Source organism: Oncorhynchus kisutch, linkage group LG4 (assembly GCF_002021735.2).
Source record: "Oncorhynchus kisutch isolate 150728-3 linkage group LG4, Okis_V2, whole genome shotgun sequence".
In the NCBI taxonomy this organism is placed as follows: domain Eukaryota; kingdom Metazoa; phylum Chordata; class Actinopteri; order Salmoniformes; family Salmonidae; genus Oncorhynchus; species Oncorhynchus kisutch.
In genome coordinates, this window is record NC_034177.2 from 72,683,633 (window position 1) to 72,690,106 (window position 6,474).

The window sequence follows — 6,474 nt, forward strand, 5'->3', positions numbered from 1 at the left end:
GACACTGTCTGAGATGTATTTAGAATTCAAGGCACACTTAACCAGCATAGCTACCACAGCATTCTGCAGCAATACACCATCCCATCTGGTTTGCACTTTATGGGACTATCATTTGTTTTTCAACACGACAATGACCCAAACACACCCCAAGGCTGTGTAAGGGCTATTTGACCAAGGAGAGTGATGGAGTGCTGCATCAGATGACCTCGCCTCCAAAATCACCCGACCTCAACCCATTTGGGATGGTTTGGGATGAGTTGGACCGCAGAGTGAAGGAAAATCAGCCAAGTGCTCAGGATATGGGAACTCCTTCAAGACTGTTGGAAAAAGAATTCCTCATGAAGCTAGTTGAGAGAATGCCAAGAGTGTGCAAAGCTGTCATCAAGGCAAAGAGTGGCTACTTTGAAGAATCTCAAATATAAAATATATTTTGATTTGTTTAACACTTGTTTGGTTATTACATGATTCCATATGTGTTATCTAATAGTTTTGAGGTCTTCAATATTATTCTAGAATGTAGAAAATAGTAAAAATAAAGAAAAACCCTTGAATGAGTAGGTGTGTCCAAACTTTTGACTGGTACTGTATGTTCCACTTGCATGTCAAATAGACTCCACTCCCAAATATCCCCTGAGTTATATATATTTTTTATTTCTAAAAAGGGGGGTGTTTTCAGTGTAGGAGATTGCAAATTGCTTTACATTTTTATGTGTGATATAAAAGGCACAATGACACCTGCTGCATGTTTTGGCCTCAGCAAAGAAACAAACCAGTGGTCCAAAACTGATTGCTTTTTGGTAGAATAAACTGTTGTTTAAAGACCTCATATATTTAGCTGAGCTACAGTATATATAATGCCCACGCTCACTTGTAATGCTCAATGAAAGTATTCAGAAGTAGGGTACTAAGACAAGTTGTTCTGAAGTGACTATTGTCACCGAATCCCTGTTCTTTAGCTGCCAGATCAGACATAAGTTACTGTGCTTGATGACGAAGTGTTTTCTTAACTTTCACAGTGTGGGTATATTTGAATATGGTGACCAAGGTGGGACACAGACCCAGTTTAGGGGGGCCATAACATTTTGAACCTTAATCGATGCAAGGTGGACATTTCAACATAATTATAATGATTCAACATATTGCATACTTCACCTTAGGTTTGTTACATTTCTATAGGATTATAATGATGACAGAACTATGTGAGTTTGTATTTTGAATTTAGTGGTCGCACATTGAGATTCGTGGTTGCAAGTACTATTCGCAAATGTATCATTTCATTTTGCAAGCTTGTATCGTGATGTGTGAAAAAATTTAACAACCGTTGCAAACTTGTAACTTCACATTTGAATAGATTCAATAAGATTTGTAAGAGCAATTTATTTTCAGAATTTAGGCCATTTACATCTATGAATATTCTGCTGTGAATCAAAAATGCACTTACAAATGTTGCATCTGAGCACGCTCGAGTTCTGTCACTGTTGCCACGTTACCAACAGATTCGCAGAAATCATTTGTAGAACGTTTTGTAAGTTTGTAGAAATAGATTTGCCAGTTAAAATTTGCTTTATGCTGCTCGGGGGGCAGGACCTTTAACTCCTGACCAATTCATACCCACTGCCAAAACCATTGGCTGGATAGTTCCACCAATCAAATCTCAGGAAGTAGCTTCCCACATGAGCAAGAGGATGAGGTAAATAAAACCAAAATGATCTTGAAGGTAATTGTCTCTTTTTTTGTGAAAAGCCTTGACAGTAGTTTGTTTATCATGTGAAATAGAATAATACATTACAGGCAAACTCCAGACCAGTCATTGCATTGACAGCCACCATTGCATTAGCTAGCTGGCCTCTGACATTCATCCTAGCCACTATCAACTGGCGAGCTTCATCAGGCAGCTTTACTAGATGCGAGGGGAAAACAAAATATATTTGCTAGTTAACCATGTGAATGATAAAGTAGATATACAGTGTATTCGGAAAGTATTCAGGCCCCTTGACTTTTCTACATTTGTGACATTACAGCCTTATTCTAAAATGTATTAAATCGTTTTTTCCCCCTCATCAATCTACACACAATACACCATAATGACAAAGCAAAAACAGGTTTTTGGTCATTTTTGCAAATGTATAAAAAATAAAAAACAGAGATGTTGCATTTATATAGGTATTCAGACCCTTTACTCAGTACTTTGTTGAAGCACCTTTGGCAGAAATTACAGCGTTGAGTCGTCTTGGGTATGACACTACAAGCTTGGCACACCTGTATTTGGGGAGTTTTTCACATTCTTCTCTGAAGATCATTTCAAGCTCCGTCAGATTAGATGGGGAACGTCGCTGCACAGTTATTTTCAGATCTCTCCAGAGATGTCCGGCCAGGTTCAAATCAAATCAAATCAATTTTTATTTGTCACATACACATGGTTAGCAGATGTTAATGCGAGTGTAGCGAAATGCTTGTGCTTCTAGTTCCGATAATGCAGTAATAACCAACAAGTAATCTAACTAACAATTCCAAAACTACTGTCTTATACACACAAGTGTAAGGGGATAAAGAATATGTACATAAAGATATATGAATGAGTGATGGTACAGAGCGGCATAGGCAAGATACAGTAGATGGTATCGAGTACAGTATATACATATGAGATGAGTATGTAAACAAAGTGGCATAGTTAAAGTGGCTAGTGATACATGTATTACATAAAGATGCAGTAGATGATAGAGTACAGTATATACGTATACATATGAGATGAATAATGTAGGGTATGTAAACATTATATTAGGTAGCATTGTTTAAAGTGGCTCGTGATATATTTTACATCATTTTCCATCAATTCCCATTATTAAAGTGGCTGGAGTTGAGTCAGTGTGTTGGCAGCAGCCACTCAATGTTAGTGGTGGCTGTTTAACAGTCTGATGGCCTTGAGATAGAAGCTGTTTTTCAGTCTCTCGGTCCCAGCTTTGATGCACCTGTACTGACCTCGCCTTCTGGATGATAGCGGGGTGAACAGGCAGTGGCTCGGGTGGTTGTTGTCCTTGATGATCTTTATGGCCTTCCTGTAACATCGGGTGGTGTAGGTGTCCTGGAGGGCAGGTAGTTTGCCCCCGGTGATGCGTTGTGCAGACCTCACGACCCTCTGGAGAGCCTTACGGTTGTGGGCGGAGCAGTTGCCGTACCAGGCGGTGATACAGCCTGCCAGGATGCTCTCGATTGTGCATCTGTAGAAGTTTGTGAGTGCATTTGGTGACAAGCCAAATTTCTTCAGCCTCCTGAGGTTGAAGAGGCGCTGCTGCGCCTTCTTCACGATGCTGTCCGTGTGGGTGGACCAATTCAGTTTGTCTGTGATGTGTATGCCGAGGAACTTAAAACTTGCTACCCTCTCCACTACTGTTCCATCGATGTGGATAGGGGGGTGTTCCCTCTGCTGTTTCCTGAAGTCCACAATCATCTCCTTCGTTTTGTTGACGTTGAGTGTGAGGTTATTTTCCTGACACCACACTCCGAGGGCCCTCACCTCCTCCCTGTAGGCCATCTCGTCGTTGTTGGTAATCAAGCCTACCACTGTTGTGTCGTCCGCAAACTTGATGATTGAGTTGGAGGCGTGCGTGGCCACGCAGTCGTGGGTGAACAGGGAGTACAGGAGAGGGCTCAGAACGCACCCTTGTGGGGCCCCAGTGTTGAGGATCAGCGGGGTGGAGATGTTGTTGCCTACCCTCACCACCTGGGGGCGGCCCGTCAGGAAGTCCAGTACCCAGTTGCACAGGGCAGGGTCGAGACCCAGGGTCTCGAGCTTGATGACGAGCTTGGAGGGTACTATGGTGTTAAATGCCGAGCTGTAGTCGATGAACAGCATTCTCACATAGGTATTCCTCTTGTCCAGGTGGGTTAGGGCAGTGTGCAGTGTGGTTGAGATTGCATCGTCTGTGGACCTATTTGGGCGGTAAGCAAATTGGAGTGGGTCTAGGGTGTCAGGTAGGGTGGAGGTGATATGGTCCTTGACTAGTCTCTCAAAGCACTTCATGATGACGGAAGTTAGTGCTACGGGGCGGTAGTCGTTTAGCTCAGTTACCTTAGCTTTCTTGGGAACAGGAACAATGGTGGCCCTCTTGAAGCATGTGGGAACAGCAGACTGGGATAGCGATTGATTGAATAAGTCCGTAAACACACCAGCCAGCTGGTCTGCGCATGCTCTGAGGGCGCGGCTGGGGATGCCGTCTGGGCCTGCAGCCTTGCGAGGGTTAACACGTTTAAATGTTTTACTCACGTCGGCTGCAGTGAAGGAGAGGCCGCATGTTTTGGTTGCAGGCCGTGTCAGTGGCACTGTATTGTCCTCAAAGCGGGCAAAAAAGTTATTTAGTCTGCCTGGGAGCAAGACATCCGGGTCCGTGACGGGGCTGGTTTTCTTTTTGTAATCCGTGATTGACTGTAGACCCTGCCACATACCTCTTGTGTCTGAGCCGTTGAATTGAGATTCTACTTTGTCTCTATACTGACGCTTAGCTTGTTTGATTGCCTTGCGGAGGGAATAGCTACACTGTTTGTATTCGGTCATATTTCCGGTCACCTTGCCCTGATTAAAAGCAGTGGTTCGTGCTTTCAGTTTCACGCGAATGCTGCCATCAATCCACGGTTTCTGGTTTGGGAATGTTTTAATCTTTGCTATGGGAACGACATCTTTAACGCACATTCTAATGAACTCGCACACCGAATCAGCGTATTCGTCAATGTTGCAATGCGAAACATATGACGCAATGCGAAACATATCCCAGTCCACGTGATGGAAGCAGTCTTGGAGTGTGGAATCAGATTGGTCAGACCAGCGTTGAACAGACCTCAGCGTGGGAGCTTCTTGCTTTAGTTTCTGTCTGTAGGCAGGGATCAACAAAATGGTCAGCTTTTCCGAAAGGAGGGCGGGGCAGGGCCTTATATGCATCGCAGAAGTTAGAATAGCAGTGATCCAAGGTTTTGCCAGCCCTGGTTGCGCAATCGATATGCTGATACAATTTAGGGAGTCTTGTTTTCAGATTAGCCTTGTTAAAATCCCCAGCTACAATGAATGCAGCCTCAGGATGTATGGTTTCCAGTTTGCAAAGAGTCATATAAAGTTCGTTCAGAGCCATCGATGTGTCTGCTTGGGGGGAATATATACGGCTGTGATTATAATCGAAGAGAATTCCCTTGGTAGATAATGCGGTTGACATTTGATTGTGAGGAATTCTAAATCAGGTGAACAGAAGGACTTGAGTTCCTGTATGCTTTTGTGACCACACCACGTCTCGTTAGCCATAAGGCATACGCCCCCGCCCCTCTTCTTACCAGAAAGATATTTGTTTCTGTCAGCGCGATGCGTGGAGAAACCAGCTGGCTGCACCGACTCCGATAGCGTCTCTCCAGTGAGCCATGTTTCCGTGAAGAAAAGAACATTACAGTCTCTGATGTCCCTCTGGAATGCTACCCTTGCTCGGATTTCATCAACCTTGTTGTCAAGAGACTGGACCAGAAGAACGCTACGTTTCCCTCTTTTACGAAGTCGTTTTTTTTGGGTCGCTGGCTGGGATCCATTCCGTTTGTCCTGGGTGAAAGGCAGAACACAGGATCCTCTTCGCGAAAGTCATATTCTTGGTCGTACTGATGGTGAGTTGACGCTGCTCTTATATTCAGTAGTTCTTCTCGACTGTATGTAATGAAACCTAAGATGACCTGGGGTACTAATGTAAGAAATAACACATAAAAAAACTAAAAACTGCATAGTTTCCTAGGAACGCGAAGCGAGGCGGCCATCTCTATCGGCGCCGGAAGTAAGTCCGGTCTCTGGATAGGCCACTCAAGGACATTCAGAGACTTGTCCCGAAGCCTGGGCTGTGTGGTTAGGGTCGTTGTCCTGTTGGAAGGTGAACCTTCGCCCCAGTCTGAGGTCCTGAGCGCTCTGGAGCAGGTTTTCATCAAGGATCTCTGTACTTTGCTCCGTTCATCTTTCCCTCGATCCTGACTAGTCTACCAATCCCTGCCACTGTAAGACATCCCCACAGCATGATGCTGCCACCACCATGCTTCACTGTAGGGATGATGCCAGGTTTCCTCCAGATGTGACACTTGGCATTCAGGCCAAAGCGTTCAATCTTGGTTTCATCAGACCAGAGAATCTGGTTTCTCATGGTCTGTGAGTCCTTTAGGTGCCTTTTGGCGAACTCCAAGCAGCCTGTCATGTGCCTTTTACTGAGGAGTGGCTTCAGTCTGGTCATAAAGACCTGATTGTTTGAGTGCTGCAGAGATGGTTGTCCTTTTAGAACATTCTCTTATCTCCACAGAGGAACTCTGGAGCTCTGTCAGAGTGACCATCGGGTTCTTGGTCACCTCCCTGACCAAGGCACTTTACTCCGATTGCTCAGTTTGGCCGGGTGCCAGTTGTAGGAAGAGTCTTGGTGGTTCCAAACTTCTTCCATTTAAGAATGATGGAGGCCACTGTTTTCTTGG